The sequence below is a fragment of the Oryx dammah genome, unplaced genomic scaffold, assembly GCF_014754425.2.
Source record: "Oryx dammah isolate SB20612 unplaced genomic scaffold, SCBI_Odam_1.1 HiC_scaffold_4, whole genome shotgun sequence".
NCBI classification, from domain to species: Eukaryota; Metazoa; Chordata; class Mammalia; order Artiodactyla; family Bovidae; genus Oryx; species Oryx dammah.
This window is the reverse complement of record NW_024070188.1, coordinates 19,618,992-19,638,855: the sequence shown is the minus strand read 5'-3', so window position 1 is coordinate 19,638,855 and position 19,864 is coordinate 19,618,992. Positions and strand designations below refer to the sequence as shown.

The window sequence follows — 19,864 nt, the reverse complement described above, 5'->3', positions numbered from 1 at the left end:
AGCTTGCTCAAACTCATGTCCATCGAATCAGTGATGCCATCCAACCATCTCATCCTCTATCATCCCCTTAGATAACCTCTAAGATTCTATAAATGCATATTAAATTTGGAGCTCAAAACTTAGCAACTTAAAAGGCAGTTCCACACAAGGCTGGAAGGGTGCAGTCTCAGAATTCATGGTTCATATTAAAACCAGTTTAAATTTCGCCCAGTCTTTTTGAAACAGCATCACTAAAAAAAAAAAGCATTCACTTTCAATATCTGGGCACAACTGACTAAGCAGCTTGCTAACCCTAGAAACATGCTCACCCATACTTGAGCAGCGCTTTACAACTTTCAAGTTCCTTTTCCTTTTTCTTATGGAATATTTGAAGGCAAAATAAATAAAGCCAGGTTGTGCTACTTTATTCTCTTAAGTAAACCGTCAACGAGAAAAACCCAGGAGGATGCATAGGCTGTAACTTCCAGCTGGGTCCCTGGGAATCACAGCCCGCACACCCACCGCACCGCCCCTACGGGGGCCACGCCCCTGAACCCTAAGATCCGCCCTCTTTGGCACCGCCCCCTTCCCGCCCCCCAGCTTCAGCTCACCGCCTCCTCCCCGCGGGCGCTCCGCAAAGTGGAGCCAAGATGTGCCCGGAGAACAGCTTTCCACACTTCCGTCTCTGGACACTGCCCGTGCCCGACAACAACACTTCCTAGGCTCGGCTGCGGGCAGCCGCGTCGCCGGCCCGGTCCCGAAGTTGAATAGTTTTGGAATTAACCAGGTGTGGGCAAGACTTGGGACGCACTGCGGGAGAAATAAAGAATGGTGAAACGAGGCTGCAGCTTTCACTTACTGGCGGTTACGCGGTGTCAGAAGTCACCGGGGGCGCGCTGCTCCCGACGCTGAGGGGCACGAAGGGCTCAGGCTGGGCGGCGGGGTCGTGCGGGGGGCCCGCGAGGCGGGAGGAGGCCCCGGGTGGAGGCGGGGCGGGTGGCGCGCGCGGGGCCGCTCGAGGAGCCGTCGGCCCCGGGGACGCGCAGGCTCCCGCGGGTCCGCCTGGCGCCCGGGCGAGATAGGCGCCACGCGGGCGGCTCGGTCGGGCCGCGCTCCCGAGGGACGCCGGGCCGCGCACTGCCTCAAGTTGGCGGCTCAGGTGCCTCTTCCGGGTGGAGGAGCGGGCGGGCGGGCGCGCGCCCCGCCGAGCGCCGCCGGACGAGAGAGGCGGGGCGGGGCGGGGCTGGATGGGAGGAGCGAGGCGGGTCCGGGCCTGGGCGCCGGGAGCCCCGGGGCGGGCTAGTCCGAGCGGTAGGCGGTGCCTCTGTAGGTTTTGCGCGCGCCGGGCTGTCCTTCTGTCTTAAGACCTCTGCCAGACCCAAAGCCTCCAAGATTTTTCTGTTTTTTTTTCTACAAGTTTTAGAATGAAGGTTTTAAGTTTAGACTTATGATTCATTTTGAGCTGATTTTTGGATATGGTGCGAAATACGGCTTGTTTTTTCGAAATATGGATCTTGGGATAACTTTATTAATAGAAATCTACCAGTATTAAAAGAGCTGTATTTTTTCCACTGAATAGCCTTTGGACTTAGCTCCAATATCAGTTGTCCTTATGTATGCGGGTCTAAGACTCAGTATTCTGTTTCCCGATGTATTTGTCTAGCTTTATAAAAATACGGTCATAAAAAGGGTCATTTGAAAAGACTGAAGGCGGGAGAAGGGGACGACAGAAGATGGTTGGCATCACCGACTCTATGGACGTGAGTTTGCGTAAACTCCGGGAGCTGGCGATGGACAGGGAGGCCTGGGATGCTGCAGTCCATGGGGTCGCAAACAGTTGCACGCGACTGAGCGACTGAACTGAACTGATAAAAACACGAGGTTGTCTTAATTACTGTAACTATAATGAGTCTTGAAATCGCGTAGATCGTTTGGCTTCCAGTTTTGTTCTTCTTCAAAGTTGTTTGGACTCTTCTGTTTCCACATGAATTTTAAAGCCAGCCTGTCGTTTTCTGTGAAAAAGCTGGAATTTTTGTTGGGGTTGCATAGAATCTGCAGGTCAGTATGGGCAGAATCTACTTGTTATTAGTATTTTATGACCCTTGAATAAAGTAAACCTCCCCGTCTATTTAGGGGTTATGCAAACTCAAAAAATTTTGCTGTTTTGTCAAATTCATCTGTCAGATTTATCTCTAAAATCATGGGAAAGAAGGGACCATACTTTTTGATTATATATAAATGTTATCAGTTTCAGTTTCTGGTTGTTCTTTGCATACAATTAATTTTTAACATCTTATTAAAATTTTTTAAACAATTTTAGGTTCATGCAAAATTAAATAGGAAGTACAAAAATGGCCCATATAATCCTGTCTCCACACAGCTGCAACCTCCCTATTAGTATCCTTTTACCAGAGTGGTGGATTGGTTAAAATTGATGAACTGACATTAACACATCATCATCACTCAAAGTCCATGGCTTATAGTAGGGTTCACTCTCGGTGTACATTCTGTTTTGACAGAGGTATAATAAAAGGCATCCACCACTGCATGTCACACAGAATAGTTTCACTGAACTAAAAATCTAAAAATCATCCCTCCATCCCCCCTAACTCCTAGCAATAACTGATCTTTTTACTCTCTCTGTAGTTTTCCAGGATATCGTGCATTTGAAATCATACAGTATGTTGTCTTTTCAGATCGGCTTTTTCACTTGGTAATACATTTAAATTTCATGCCTGTTCATGGCTTGGGCAGCTCATTTCTTTTTGGTGCTGAATGATATTGCATTATTTGCACATACCACACTATCCACTCACTTACAGAAGGACCAGTTGTGGTTGCTTCCAAGTTTAGCCAATTATGGATAAAGCTGCCATAAACAACCACGTGCAGATTTTTGTGTGAACATGGTTTTCAGCTCCTTTGGGTAAATACAAAGGAGCACGACTGCTGCATAATATGGGTAAGAGTAGTTTTGTAGGAAACAACCAAAATGTCTTTCAAAGTAGCTTTACCATTTTGCATTCCCATCTACCATGAATGAAAGTTGCTTTTGCTTCACATCCTCTCCAGCATTTTGTGTTTTTAGTGTTTTGAATTTTAGCCATTCTAATAGGTATGTAGTATCTCCTTGTTATTTTGCTTTGCATTTCCCTGTTGACATATGATGTTGAATATCTTTTCATACACTTAACTTTTATCTGTATATCTTGGGCATCTTCAGGTCTTTTGCCTATTTTTTAGTAACATTGCTTGTTTTCTTATTGTTGAGTTTATTTTTCTCAGAAAATACCTCCAAGGAAGAATGAAAACAGATATTTGAAGATTTAATTGTTGCTTTATACATTTGGCAATTTTTAGATAAAAAACACTCTACAAATCCAAAGGCTATAATGTTTTAATATGTGTAATTACATTTTATATGATTCCATTTTCTCTCCACTCTTAGCGTTCAGTTATGCTTAAAAAAAAATCGGTTGCCTACTAGAATTTGCAATATACATAATAATTATGTCCACTTTCAAGTAATACTATACTGCTGCTGCTGCTAAGTCGCTTCAGTCGTGTCCGACTCTGTGCGACCCCAGAGACGGCAGCCCACCAGGCTCCCCTGTCCCTGGGATTCTCCAGGCAAGAACACTGGAGTGGGGGGCCATTTCCTTCTTCAATGCAGGAAAGTGAAAAGTGAAAGGGAAGACACTCAGTCGTGTCCGACTCTTAGCAACCCCATGGACTGCAGCCCACCAGGCTCCTCTGTCCATGGCATTTTCCAGGCAAGAGTACTGGAGTGGGGTGCCATTGCCTTCTCCCTCTCCAACACTATACTACTCCAAGTATTTTATAGTAGCAAAGTAATCCTGAACCTTTCCTCCCATCCCTTGTATCATGGCACTCATCCACTTTACTTATATAAGCTTGTAAGACTTAGCTATGCATAATGAATATATTGTTGCTATTATTATGTGGAACACACTTGTCTATTAGATCAATAAGCTTTTATTTTCATTTAGTTTTTCTTTAGTACTCTTCCTTAGTTTACATAGATCTGACTTTCTGACATAGTATTTCCTATCTCTTCAAAGAACTTTTAACTTTTCTGGCAAGGCAGATCTGCAGGCAACAAACTCCCTACACTTTTGTCTGAGAAAAATATTTTTACTTCACTTTTGAAGGATAATTTTGCAGGGTACGAATGATAGGTTGGTGGGATTTTTCCCTCAACACTAAATATTTTACTCTGCTTTCTTGCTGCTCGCATAGTTTCTGAGGGGAAGTTGAATATAATATAATCTTTTTTTTTTCCTCACAAGTGTTTCCCCCACTCCTGACTTCTTTCAGGATTTTTCTTTATCTTTAACATTCAGTTCAGTTTAGTCGCTCAGTCGTGTCCGACTTTTTGCAACCCCATGAACCACAGCACGCCAGGCCTCCCTGTCCATCACCAACTCCCGGAGTCCACCCAAACCCATGTCCATTGAGTCGGTCATGCCATCCAACCATCTCATCCTCTGTCGTCCCCTTCTCCTCCTGCCCTCAATCTTTCCCAGCATCAGGGTCTTTTCCAGTGAGTCAGCTCTTTGCATCAGGTGGCCAAAGTATTGGAGTTTCAGCTTCAACATCAGTCCTTCCAATGAACACCCAGGACTGATCTCCTTTAGGATGGACTGGTTGGATGTCCTTGTAGTCCAAGGGACTCTCAAGAGTCTTCTCCAACACCACAGTTCAAAAGCATCAATTCTTCGGCACTCAGCTTTCTTCACAGTCCAACTCTCCCATCCATACATGACCACTGGAAAAACCATAGCCTTGACTAGACAGACCTTTGTTGGAAAAGTAGTATCTCTACTTTTGAATATGCTATCTAGGTTGGTCATAACTTTCCTTCCAAGGAGTAAGCGTCTTTTAATTTCATGGTGGCAGTCACCATCTGCAGTGATTTTGAAGCCCAGAAAAATAAAGTCAGCCACTGTTTCCACTGTTTCTCCATCTATTTGCCATGAGGTGATGGGACCAGATGCCATGATCTTCATTTTCTGAATGTTGAGCTTTAAGCCAACTTTTTCACTCTCCTCTTTCACTTGCATCAAGACGCTTTTTAGTTCCTCTTCACTTTCTGCCATAAGGGTGGTGTCATCTGCATATCTGAGGTTATTGATTTTTTCCCCGGCAATCTTGATTCCAGCTTGTGCTTCCACCAGCCCAGCGTTTCTCATGATGTACTCTGCATATAAGTTGAATAAGCAGGATGACAATATACAGCCTTGACGTACTCCTTTTCCTATTTGGAACCAGTCTATTCCATGTCCAGTTCTAACTGTTGCTACCTGACCTGCATACAGATTTCTCAAGAGGCAGGTCAGGTGGTCTGGTATTCCCATCTCTTTCAGAATTTTCCGCATTTTATTGTGACCCACACAGTCAAAGGCTTTGGCATAGTCAAGAAAGCAGAAATAGATGTTTTTCTGGAACTCTCTTGCTTTTTCAATGATCCAGCGGATGTTGGCAATTTGATCTCTGGTTCTTCTGCCTTTTCTAAAACCAGCTTGAACATCTGGAAATTCATGGTTCATGTATTGCTGAAGCCTGGCTTGGAGAATTTTAAGCATTACTTTACTAGTGTGTGAGATGAGTGCAATTGTGTGGTAGTTTGAGCATTCTTTGACATTACCTTTCTTTGGGATTGGAATGAAAACTGACCTTTGACATTAATTTGTTGCAAGTCCTCAGTCATTATTTCTTTAAATATTTCTTCTGTTCCTTTTTCTTACTCCTTTGGGAGTTACCATTATATGTATGTTTTGTAATTGTATATGTTTGACAGTTGTACTTGTCTCAGATATTCCAGTGGGTTTTGTTTTGTTTTCCTGTCTTTTTTGTTTTTGCTTCTCAGTTTTGGAGGTTTCTACTGACATATCCTAAATCTTGGAGATTCTGTTTTTAGCTGTATGCAGTCCACTGAGCCCATCAAAGGCATTCCTTATTTCGGTTACAGGGTTTTCAATCTCTAGTATTTCTTTTAGCTTCTTAGAATTTCTGTCTCTCTGCATACATTGCCCATCTGTTCTTGCATTTTATTTTATCCATTATCCTTTGCCTATTAATCATAGTTGTTTTAAAATTTCAGTCTGATAATTCCAAAATCCCTGCCATATGAAAGCCTGGTTCTGATGCTTGCTTTGTTGCTTCAAACTGTGTTGGTGTGGTTTTTTTTTTTCATGTATCTTATAAATTTTTTGTTGAAAGATGATGTGCTAGGTTAAAATGCTATAAATAGGCCTTTAATAACATAGTGATGAGGTGTGGAGTGGGGAGACGTCTATAGTCTTATGGTTAGGTCTCAATCTTGTAGTTAGTTTTTGTCTCTGGATTATGAATTTTGCATGTTCTTCTCCGTCCCTTCCCTGCTTAGGTGGTACAGAATGGTTAGAATGGGCTGGAACTGGCATTTTCCTTAACCCAGGCAAAAGGCTAAAGGAGATTGAAGTTGTGTATTTCCTTTCCTTTTTGTGGAAGGCTGGAGCCAGGTGGAAATAGTTATTTCTCTTCCCCCAAGGTCAGTTAGTCTCTGATAGACCCTAGGAGGTTAGGCTCTGGTTAAATAGCTTCAGCTGTGAGCAGAGCTTACTATGAACAGAATGCTCTGGTGTATTTTAAAATGTTTCCCTTTCTCCAGCTCCTGCCAGAGCAGGAAGGGATTTTTCTCCAGTATTTACTGTGAGGAACTGATGAACTCCTGAAGGTAAAACCCACAAAAGTGTGAGTGGGTCCCTCTGGATTTTTTAATTTCTCTGACCTGCCCACAATTGGCCTCCAGTGATTTGTCAATTACAAAGTTTCCATACCCCAGCACTGGTTCCTGTGGAGGATTTCAGCTACTGAGTTTCTACTCTGGTAAGTTGTGGTTCTGTTATCTCTTCAGTTTGGCGGGGCAACAGTTTGGCCTGTGACCTCACTCTGATGGATTTAAGAAGAGATAATTGATTTTTCAGTGTTTCTGGTTTTTACTTGTTAGAATTGACTGGTGATTTTCTGGTTTCTCATATGCTAGATAATCTCAATCATCTTTTAAAGAAATTTAAACAAGAAAATAATTGTGTATATTTATACATGTAGTCATAACTTCTGAACTATGAGATAGTTGGATGGCATCACTGACTCAGTGGGCATGAGTTTGAGTAGACTCCTGGAGCTTGTGATGGAAAGGGAGGCCCGGCGTGCTGCAGTCCATGGGGTCGCAAAGAGTCGGACATGACTGAGCTACTGATCTGAACTGACTCATGATTTCCAGGGCTCTTCCATGGTTTCTTCAAGTATTTTATTTACCTCTTTCTTTTGGCTCCTTTGCAAATTTTTTATTTATCACTGGGTTCAGTAGTTTGTGATTTGCCTTGTTTTTTCCTTCAATTTCTTGTTAAAAATGAAAAAACTGTTTTTTCCTGTGCTCTTTTTCTGGGTAGGAAAAAGCTGTTTCTTCCTACTGTGTGTTTCTTCTCTGTGAGTCTCCTTTAATCTTCACAAAAAATACTTCACTTCTGACACTTCTGAATACCAGAAGCAAGTCGTTTAAAAAGTATTTTCTCCTGTCTCTATCTAACATGATCCCCTACCACTTATCTTCCATATTGTTAATTATGTGGTTTTCATTCATTTATCTTGTTTTCTGTAAACTTTTAGTTGTGTACTTTAAAATTATTATACCGCATTACAAAAATTGTTCGTTTCTATTTTTGTTCTACTATATTGTATTTTCTTTTATTCTACTTTCTCACAATTTACATTCTGCTAAAATGTGAGCAGGAATGAAGGCCCTACAACAGGGCCTTTCACATAGTAGATTCTGAATACCCTTTGTTGAATTCTTGTCATACTACTGGAATACTTTTATGACTCATTTCTCGCCTTTGAATATGGTTTTAAGGTTTTAGAATTTTCATCAGTTTATTGCATATCCACTGCCTTCTTCCTCTGCTCACTCCAATACAGCCTCAATGCTGTTGCTCAGACATTCCCACTTCTCTTAACACTTTACATTTCCTGTTATTCTCACATGGAATGCTCACCCCCCAGTTACCTACCTGGATCAGTCTGCTCATAACCTGCTCCACATCCCCACTCGCTGCCTCACACTCCTTGTTTTCTCTTCCTTGTTTTTCTCCATTTTACTTATCATTGTACCAACTGAGAATACCCACAACAGTATAAGCCCCACAGAGCACACAGATGGGATTTCTGCATTTTTCCCTCACTGGTATATCTCCAGACCTAAAACAGTCCTTGGCATATCGAAGGTATGCAACAAATGTTGGAAATACCATTTTTACGTGACTTTGATTTTTTTAAAAATTTGCTTCAACCTTTGAACAGTTTTGTTTTTGATGAGACCAGTTCGCAAAGTTCACAGGATGTCTTTTTCATTGTTTCCTGCTCTGTGAATCCAGAGTCACAAAACACACCTCAAATGGCAGTCAAGATATTGGAGTACAGTTTATTATGCCAGCAGGTCCAAGGGGAATCAGTTCCCAACAAGGACCCTCATGTTTCTGAGAAGCCCAGTTTTATACCCACTGCCCCGCAACCCCACACTACGCCACTGGTTACATATTAGCAACCTCTTTGTTGTGATTGAGTTTTACAAGTAGGTGCTAGGAGAACAAACAGTTAAGGTTAAAGTGGGGGAACAATGATTATGCATCAAGGGAGGATGTCTCCATGGTTAATCTAACAGGGGCAGCCTGACCTCAACTACAATCTCTGTTTGTCACCTGTAGGGAGGGAAGTCTCCAGAGACCTGGTTTTCGCTAGCAAGTTTTGTTACTCTTGGGCAGGCTTCAGGCCCCGTTCACATCCTGTCTTTAAGATGTGGCCCTGCTTTCCTCACACTGGCCCCAACACCCTACTAGATTACTCCTTAGAAAAGGACAGCCCTCTTTAAACTCAGTTTGAACTCAAAGATTCATTCTGTCTGGATTTGGCTTCCTTACAAAGATATTGAATGGGCTTTTTCTTTTTTTACACCCTTCATTTGAGAGGGCACATTTATTGTTTTGCTGCCTGCTCTCAACCAATGAAATACATACTTGTCTCTGACTATTTCAGTGCCACTGTAGGTGGTTCGTACTGCTTAATCCTTCATGGAAAGAATATAGATTGGAAGAATATTTTCCTGTGGATCTCTTCTCAATGAATCAAAGAGAAAATTTCAGGCTCCAATAATTTATAATGTATTATTTGGAAGGCAAGTTGTAGGAGAATGTTTTCCTAGAGAAACATTTATTTGTGCTCTGGGTAAGCAATATTCAGCCCCAAGGGGTGTGCAAGATGAACTACTGTGATGCAGAGACATTTACAGGAACTTCTATTTATATCTTTTCTGACTCTAAAAATAAGATTTAACTATTTACTGTAAAAATTGCAACTGGACCCTTGTTAATTTTATATCAGATGCTTTTCAGGTAAAGTTATTGAGTTCTGAGGATTTGCAGGGTTGGACAGGAACATTAACTGAATTTCTTTGTCTATTGTGACTATTGAAGTTTGTGTATACCCCTACAGATTATATATTGTTCATATTATATCATATATTTAACATAATTATAGAATTAATATGACATTGGTGTATTATAAGTATTATTTAGATACATGTTATCACCCTACCAATTACATTTCTCTAAATTTCACTAAATTAACTTTGGAAAAACTTAGATCCATATCATCTATTATCATTAGCCATGGACTATGCCTGGGTGCTTGGGCTGCATGTGTGATGCTTGTTTCATTGCAGGCCTAGCAGCATATTGAGGGTCCATCCACCATGTGCTTTGTGTGGCTCAGAAAGCCCGTTTTGTGACCTCTGTATTCTGAACCATGAGAGCCGGGAGGCAGCTGTTCCATCCAGGGTGGGAGGACTCGATGGCCCTCTTGGAAATGGAGTTCTGCCTCTTCGAGAGTGCAGTGTGACATTCCCAGCATGTATTGGTAACACAAGAAATTGGTGGGGTTTTAGTAAGACGGTATGTGTATGTGAGTGTTTAGAATCCGTACTAGAAGTTGAAGGGGTTCCCACTTTTCGCTGGTGGTAAAGAATCCACCTGCCAATGCAGCAGATGCAAGAGATTGCAGGTATGATCCCTGGGTCAGGAAGATCCCCTGGAGGAGGAAATGGCAATCCACTCCAGTATTCTTGCCTGGAAAATACAAAGGACAGAGGAGTCTGGTGGGCTACAATCCAAGGGGTCACAAAGAGTTGGACATGCCTTAGCGACTGAGTACACACATATGCCTGAAGGGACCTTGAAATTATAAATGCCGTCACCATAGTGATGGGGTTATTTTTTTATATAATGTATATATCGATACAATAATATGTTCATTACATGAATTAGTTACTTCTTTGGCGTTATGTGCTCACACACATTTTACTATTGGTTGGTGACAAACATTGTGTTAGGGTTATGGTGAAGCTTTATGAAAAAGTTAGCCTCTCTTTTCCTGTTTACCATCTTTGTAGCCTACCATGTGAATCAAATTCTCCTTATTAAAGGCTGACTCCTTGGCTCACTTGAGACTTACACACTAGGAATTTCTGGAAATGGACATTGAAGTCAGTATTTTAAGCAAGTAACTGAGGTGACTCATACACACCAAAATGTAAGAACCACCATGTTAGATGATGTTTAAATATTTTTCTTCAATCTTAATTTTCAAAACAATGAGGCCCATTGGTAACTATACTGTTGAAATTAGACTTATTAAAAAATAAAATGAAGATAGCTAACTGAAGATCTTTTTGAACACTCCTAATTTCCTTCCTAAAAAAGTTGGCTTAAAACTTTCTTGGGTGCAATCTCAGAAACAGAATGATCTCTGTTCATTTCCAAGGCAAACCATTCAAGATCACAGTAATCCAAGTCTACGCCCCGACCGGAAATGCTGAAGAAGCTGAAGTTGAATGGTTCTATGAAGACCTACAACCTTCTAGAACTAACACACAAAAAAGATGTCCTTTACATTATAGGGGACTGGAATGCAAAAGTAGGAAGAGATACCTGGAGTAACAGGCAAATTTGGCCTTGGAGTACAAAATGAAGCAGGGCAAAGGCCAATGAGGTTTTGCCAAGAGAACCCACTGGCCATAGCACCCTCTTCCAACAACAAAAGAGAAGACTCTACAAATGGACATCACCAAATGGTCAATACCTAAATCAGATTGATTATATTCTTTGCAGCTAAAGATGGAAAAGCTCTATACAGTCAGCAAAAACAAGACTGTGAGCTGACTTGTGGCTCAGATCATGAACTCCTTATTGCCAAATTCAGACTTAAATTGAAAAAAGGGAAAATCACTAGACCATTCAGGTATGACCTAAATCAAACCCCTTACGATTATACAGTGGAAATGACAAATAGATTCAAGGGATTAGATCTGATAGAGTCCCTGAAGAACTATGGACAGAAGTTCATGACATTGTACAGGAGGCAGGGATCAAGACCATCCCCAAGAAAAAGGTAAAATGGTTGCCTGAGCAGTCCTTACAAATAGCGGAGAAAAGAAGAAAAGCTAAAGGCAAAGGAGAAAAGGAAAGATACCCATTTGAATGCAGAGTTCCAAAGAATAAAAAGGAGAGATAAGAAAGCCTTCTTCAGTGACGAATGCAAAGAAATAGAGGAAAACACTAGAATGGGAAAGACTAGAGATTCTTGAAGAAAATTAGAGATACCAAGGGAACATTTCATGCAAAGATGGGCACAATAAAGGACAGAAATGGTCTGGACCTAACAGAAGCAGAAGCTATTAAGAAGAGATGGCAAGAATACACAGAACTATACAAAAAAGATCTTCATGACCCAGATAACCATGATGGTGTGATGACCCACCTAGAGCCAGACATTCTGGAATGTGAAGTCAAGTGGGCCTTAGGTAGCATTACTATGAACAAAACTAGTGGAGTTGATGGAATTCCAGTTGAGCTATTTCAAATCCTAAAAGATGCTGCTGTGAAAGTGCTGTACTCAATATGCCAGGGAATTCGGAAAACTCAGCGGCCACAGGACTGGAAAAGGTCAGTTTTCATTCCAATCCCAAAGAAAGGCAATGCCAAAGAATATTCAAACTACCACACAATTGCAATCATCTCACACACTCGCAAAGTAATGCTCAAAATTCTCCAAGCCAGTCTTCAACAGTATGTGAACCATGAACTTCCAGATATTCAAACTGGATTTAGGAAAAAGAAGGCAGAGGAACCAGAGATCAAATTGCCAACATTCACTGAATCATTGAGAAAGCAAGAGTTCCAGAAAATCATCTATTTCTGCTTTATTGACTATGCCAAAGCCTTTGACTGTGTGGATCACAACAAACTGGAAAATTCTTAAAGAGACGTGAATACCAGACAACATGACGTGCATCCTGAGAAATCTGTATGCAGGTCAAGAAGCAACAGTTAGAACTGGACATGGAACAACAGACTGGTTCCAAATAGGAAAAGGAGTACATCAAGGATGTATATTATCACCCTGCTTATATAACTTATATGCAGAGTACGTCATGCAAAATGCTGGATGAAGCATAAGCTGGAATCAAGATTGCTGGGAGAAATATCAATCACCTCAGATATGCAGGTGACACCACCCTTATGGCAGAAAGCAAAGAACTAAAGAGCTCTTGATGAAACTGAAAGAGGAGAGTGGAAAAGTCGGCTTAAAACTCAACATTCAGAAAACTAAGATCATGGCATCCAATCCAAACACTTCATGGCAAATAGATGGGGAAACAATGGAAACAGTGAGAGACTATATTTTGGGGGGCTCCAAAATCACTGCAGATGGTAACTGCAGACATGAAATTAAAAGATGATTGCTCCTTGGAAGAAGAGCCATGACCAACCTAGACAGCATATTAAAAAGCAGAGGCATGACTTTGCCAACAAAGATCCATCAAGCAAAGCTATGGTTTTTCCAGTAGTCATGTATGGATGTGAGAGTTGGACTGTGAAGAAAGCTGAGAATCAAAGAATTGATGCTTTTGAACTGTGGTGTTGGAGAAGACTCTCGACTCTCAAGAGTCCCTTGGACTGCAAGGAGATCCAAGCAGTCCTGAATATTCATTGGAAGGACTGATGCTGAAGTTGAAACTCCAACTGATGTGAAGAACTGACTCATTGGAAAAGACTCTGATGCTGGGGAAGATTGAAGGCAGGAGAAGGGGACGACAGAGGATGAGATGGTTGGATGGCATCACCGACTTGATGGACATGAGTTTGAGCAAGCTCCGGGTGTTGGTGAAGGACAGGGACGCCTGGCGTGCTGCAGTCCATGGGGAGTCAGACACCACTGAGCGACTGAACTGAACTGGAATTTCCTTCCTGTACCTTGCCTGAAACCTCTTTCTACTATCCAAGAGTCAAGGTAAGAGAAATGATAGTTAAGGAAGCTTGTCCAAGGGACTTCACCTTTTCTCACTGTCCTATCCTAGGATCCAGGTAGACATGAGACAGCTAGTACTTCGTAATCTGTTGTTGTTTTTAATGTCACATGATGACCAGATGTCACAATGTAACATTTAATTTCTTACATTATTTTTAAATGTTATCATTTCCCTTTTTATAAAAGGTTACTCCAAGATAACAGCTTTAAAATTCACATGACTTTTTGTAAAAATAATTGAGGATACCATTCAATATAATCAATTGAGAATTGTCTCCTGTAATGAAGTTCTATGGGGAATTCCTTCTAGAATTTGAGGTTAGGAGAACTTTTTATTCTCATTTAAACCATTCCTCTTTTCTAAGAATCATATAATCATATAATCATACATCTTTTCACCCTAGCTCAAAGGCATATCAGGCAAACGCTGAGGTTTAATTTAATGTATGGTTATATAATTCTTAGAAAAGAGGAATGGTTTAAATGAGAATAAAAAGTTCTTAAATCCAGTTATGTTACCCTTCTGGAGAAGGCAATGGCACCCCACTCTAGTACTCTTGCCTGGAAAATCCCATGGGTAGAGGAGCCTGGTAGGCTGCAGTCCATGGGGTTGCAAAGAGTCGGACGTGACTGAGCGACTTCACTTTCACTTTTCACTTTCATGCATTGGAGAAGGAAATGGCAACCCACTCCAGTGTTCTTGCCCTGAGAATCCCAGGGATGGGGGAGCCTGGTGGGCTGCATCTACGGGGTCGCACAGAGTTGGACACGACTGAAGCGACTTAGCAGTAGCAGTATGTTACCCTTCAGTGCTCTTTGTATTCTTTCATTAGTCCTGACTTCCTACACCATTTAATTAGTTGCTTGATATAGATTTTTTTATTGCATGTCTTTTATGTAGTCACTTCTAATTCTTTTTGCATGGAACTGTATCTATATTTTTAATGTATATCTGAATATGTAAATTAAACATGAAATGACAGTGAATTTAGAATGTAAAGGAATTTGTGTATATGTACAACCACACATATATGTACATGAACACATGGACACATACTGAGTCGTTTTCTCTTGAAGATACATTTTTTATTCTATTCTTCTAGTAACATACTAAGTGTTGGCACTGTACTAGAAGGGAAACCCATAGGTAATTGACCATTTTGGGAGGTATGAGACAAGCTGTTGCTCCTATATCACTTTTTGATAAGGCTAACTTGGACCTTTCTATTTAATATGGCATCATGCCCTTTCCTTCTCACCCCCTGCACCCTTACTCTTCCTTCCCTTTTGTCCATAGCACTTACCACTTTCTAACGAGAAATGTATTTATGTTTATTGTCTACATCCCCTACTTAGAAGTTCTGTAAGAACAGGATTCATCACTTTTTCCATGATTTATTCATCCCAACCACCTTGAGTAATACGTGGCATATAGTAGGTACTTCATATTTGTTGAATGATTGAATAATTTTACTATAATTGCTGTAGGTACACCTACAGAGGAATGTTTAATTTACTGTGAGGGTGTGGAAAAGGCTTTCACAGAGGAGGTGACAAGAGAGCGCAAGGCGGCAACAGAAAGATACTTCAGACACAAGACCAGATTACTCAGAAATAAGAAAGGTAAATTCTGTTATTGTGAGAGTATATAATACATAAATTGGTGTAAAACAAGACTGTAGAAAAAGCATTTTAGTGATGTGACAAAAATTCAATTCAACAAACATTATCCAGCAGCTACTATTAAAAGACACTAATTTAGGAGCTTCAAAACCAACAAAAATTCTTGCTCACATTTTAGCAGATGAAGATTGTGAAGTACAGTAGAATAAAAGAATACAAAACAGTAGGACAAAAATAGAAATTAAGAATTCTTGTAATACAGTATAATAACTTTAAACTACAGAACTAAAATTTTCTAAAAATAAAATGATACATGTTTTAAAACTACATAATTAACAACATGAAAGATTTAGTAGTAGAAGGAACATGTTAGGTGGAGACATGATAAAATTTTTTAAAGACCCAAGTTTTGTTTTTGGAAATGAAACTACAGTGGCTAAGCTTAGCACACATTGAATAGGATTAACAGCAGATTTGACAGTGTAGAAGAAAAGATCAGTGAATTTACAGACATAGCAATAGAAACTATCCAAAATGAACAAGAGAAAAAAGCTCCCCAAATTCAGCAGCATATTGATGAATTTTGTAGGACAATGTTAAGTAGCATAATGTATGTATAATTAATTGGAGTTCCCCAAAGGCCAGGAGCAAGGGAAGTAGAAAACAATATAAGAAATAATTAAAGCCAAAATATTTTCAAAATTTGATAAAAACTATAAACCCACAGATCCAAAGAATTCACCAAATCCAAAGCATATGTGTAAGAGGAAAAAAAAAATGTGTTGGTTTCTGTCATCAGTTTCTGGCACAGGGCTTGAAATCCTTTCCTAAATGATAGAAGAATTCTCTTGTTCTAATATCTGTCTTTGATTGTCTCTGACACAGTGCTCCAAAAACCCTTATAAATTCCTAAGTGGTAAAAGCACTAAAGAGCATCTTTTGTTCTATTTAAATGACTCTGAGTGGGCTTCTGGATGGAGCTGGTCACCAGAAAAACTAAACCTTGATTAGCAGCTTAGAATTTTTCAGCATTGTCTCCTCCATTTCTCCAGAGTGGGGAGAAGGGCTGGAAACAGTTAATTGACCATGCCTGTGAGGAATCTTCCGTAAAACCTCTAGTATGGCATTCAGAGAATTTCCAGGTTGGCGAACACACATCCACCTGGGAGGGACACACCCCAGCTCCATGGGGACAGAAGCTGCTGCCCTCGGGCCACTCTCTGATTTTGCCCTATGTTTCTCTTCATCTGGATCCTTTATCATATCCTTTAATAAACTGGCAAATGTGTTTTCCTGAGTTCGGTGAGCCACTCTAGCAAATTAAATCTAAGAGGGGGTCATTAAATCTCTAGTTGGTTGGAAACACAAGTGACCACCTGGGCTTGGGACGGACATCTGAAGCACGTGTGTGTGGCCTGGAGTTACACTGTAGGACACCCAGATGGTGGCATGTTGTGCAAACAATCCACACATTTGGTGACCTGAAATAGTGTTTTGTATACAGAGCAAAAAAGACCCACAGGAGATTGAATTAAAGATATTCCCTACAACAGGAGGGAAAGGCTGTATTTAGTTACCTACTCATCTGTTAATGGACACTTGGATTACTTCAGCTTTTTGGCTATTGTGAATGCTGCTGCTATGACCATTGGTACGCAGGTATATGTGTGAGTTCCTGCTTTCAATTCTTTTGAGAATATACCTAGTAGTGGAATTGTTGGATCATGTGATAATTTTATGTTTAAATTTTTGAAGAACTGGTGGACTATTTTCCACAGCAACTGTACCATTTTACATTCCCACTAGCAGTGCTAAAAGGCTTCAATTTTTCCATTCTTTTCTCCCTTAAAAAAAATTAATAAAAAGCCATCCTAACGGGCATGAAGTAGTATCTCATTGTGGTTTTGACTTAAATTTTCCTAATGGCTAGTGATGTTGAACATCAAGTACTTATTGGCCATTTGTATATCTTCTTTGGAGAAATGTCTATTTATGTCTGTCATCCACTTTTGTTTTTTGGTTGAGTTTTAGTAATTCTTTATATAGTCTGGGTATTAATCCCTTACAGGTATATGCTTTATAATTATTCTCACCTATTTTGGGGGTTTTCTTTTTCACCGTTAGTAGTGTCCTTTGGTGCACAAATGTTAATTTTGATGAAGCCCAATTTATCTTTGTGATTTGATTATCTGAACTTTTGGTGTCATATCAAATAAATCATTGCCAAATCCAAGGTCATGAAGGTTTACCCTACTTGTTTTCTTCTAAGAGATTTACTTTTCATTTGGGTCTTTGATCCACTTAAGGTATAATCAGGTCTAAGAGTTCATGTTCACTCTTTATGTGGATATCCAGTTTTCCTAGCACCATTTATTGAAAGACTGTCCTTTCTCAATGATCTTAGCATCCTTGTCAAAAATCATTTGACCACAAATGTGAGAGTTTGCCTCTGGGTATCAATTCTATTTCAAACAGATTTTGACTAGGCTCAGAGAGCTTCCAGGTTGGGGAACCAGAACTCTTTTGTGGGCCACCATGCTGGGCCCCTAACTCCACTGGGACAGAAGCTCCTTTGGGACCTCACACTATATACATATATAATATAAATCTGGTGGTTGATTTATATCCTTTAATATCTTTTGTAATAAATCAGTAATCTAGTGAGTAAACAGGTTTCCTAAGTTCTGTGCGTCTCTCTAGCAAATTAATCAAACCTAAGGAAGGAAACATGAAACCTCTGGTTTATAGCCAGTAATAACCTGGGCTTATGATTAGCAAGTGAAGTGGAGGGTAGTCTTATAGGATTGAGCCCTAACTAAACATGTGGAACCTGAGGTCATCTCTGGGTAATTAGTGTCAGGATTGAGTTGAATCATAAGACAGCTAGCTGGTGTCAGAACTGCTTGGATGTGCAGGGAAATGCCCCCAATACACATTGGAAATTGGTGACCAGACCCTTTGGTAAGGCAATTGATAGTATCTGTCCATGTTAGGGGTCAAACTCCGGCCATGACAGGCTCAGCAAGGTATATTCGGCACAGGACCTAAGTCATGTCTTCCTAACAGAGCATCCCTTGATCAAATTAGGAAAACTCCCCATACACACCAACCAAAAGAGACTGGATATGCGCTCATCCTGCCTGGCCAATCATGTAACGCCAGCTACCCCTGTAATTGAGACAAAGAACTGCCTGTATATAAGCAGCCATACTCCTTTGTTCGGGGCTCTTGTCAGATTCCACTGTGTGGGATGAGACTTGGGCCCTAGCGCGCTAGAAATAAAACTCCCTTCCTGCCTTTGCATTACTGTGGTGGACTTGTTCTCTCGGTCGGTATGGAGATACGGGCTCAGTGCTTAACAGTCCACTGTGGCTTTACTTCTAAAATTCAAGCATAATAACAATCTTGTTCCTCTTTCTTCCTTCTGTTGTACTTACCAAACAAAATCCTAATCCTGGTTATGTGTAACTATCCATTCCTGTAAACCTGTATCCAAGTAGCTGGTCAAAGAGCAGAGTCATGCTGCTGGGTGTCAATGTAAACATATAGCCTCTGAGCTCAACCACTGCCTGGCAATCCTTTTACACTTCTCTAGTAAACATGCTCTACTCCAAGACAACTGATGACTCACCCATGGTAATTTGTATCTTTGTCAAACTCTCTGATTATATTTGTAGGAAGATAAAGAGTATCCGCCTTACTACATAGCCCAGGAGACTGAGTCACAGGCATGCTTGACACGTGTTGGTGGCAGAGCCAGTGGGGGGAGGGAGCCTCAGAGGTGACCCTCCGATCACTGAAGTAGGCAAGTTCACTCAGGGATGTTACAGGGGAGATTCAAGCACGCTACGGGACAGCAGCAGAGAATGGGCATGGAAATGAGGGACTAGAGAGAAAATGTAGAACTTCTACATCCTTCTAACTCCAGGATTCCAGGCTTCCATGCTGCTGCTTATATTCTATCAACATGTCTTGCTGAAACTTTTCTTCCATCACAGCGTTAACAATGCTGTGAGACCTCCCTGGCCGTCTCTTGAATGTTGCGACATGTAACCCAGGGACACAGTTGAAGGCTGTTACAAAACTGCTGCTTGTCTCTTCTCTCCTCTCCCTCCCCAGTAACGAAATATGACGAAACACATCTGACCCCACATTCCCTTTTCCTTATCACTTTCTCTTGACCTGTATAGCCGAATTTCTTCAAGGAGGGGTTTTCACTCACTCTCTGAATTTCCTTTCACCTTACTTCTCCGGAATTTAGCTTTTGTCGTCACCACTTACCCTATTTTTGCTAAGACCATTTTGTAGTTGTCGGAGCCAATGGGCACTTCTCATTCTTTCCCTTTCCTGATCTCTACAGCACTTGGCACTGTGGGTTGGCTGCTCTCTCTCTGAACATCCTTCTTCCACAACACCATGCTTTGGGGATCCATAATTCTACTTCTCGTTCTGCCCTCTAAGTGTTGGTGTCCCCCAAAGTTCTGTGTCCAACTCTTCCTTGTTGTTTTCATCCACACACCTTTGGCTTTATCGAACTCATACTTGCCATACTCCAGACCCTTGTGTTTAACTGCTTTTACAGAGAAACTTTAATTTCAACCTGAAATCATACTGCATCTTTTGCCCACACTTCATTTTCTTTCATGTGCCACAAACATTTATCACCAATTCCCACCATTTTCACTCTTTAGTCCCTCATTTCCATGCCCATTAACAATTCTTCCTTTCAGTCTTCATCTGAACCAATTCAATAAATTTTGGATCAGTCGTACTGTTAGTCAGGGCCCCATCTTTTCTGAACATATTGCAGCCAATACGTTTTTGGCTGATTTTGAAA

At 40.9% G+C, this 19,864-nt stretch overlaps 1 protein-coding gene across 3 annotated transcripts in view; it reads right to left on the bottom strand.

Moving 5' to 3' along the window:
• The window catches only part of MCM9 (minichromosome maintenance 9 homologous recombination repair factor), an 89,036-nt gene extending 87,887 nt beyond the window's left edge, over positions 1-1,149 (bottom strand). Inside the window, exon 1 of one of the 3 annotated variants that reach the window (XM_040238413.1) lies at positions 839-1,149. The gene's annotated coding sequence lies outside the window, so the exon portion shown is untranslated. Of the gene's footprint in view, positions 1-590 lie in introns of all 3 variants that reach the window. The other 2 variants (XM_040238412.1, XM_040238411.1) reach the window with 2 other exon arrangements.
• Between the last annotated feature and the right edge of the window lie 18,715 nt (positions 1,150-19,864).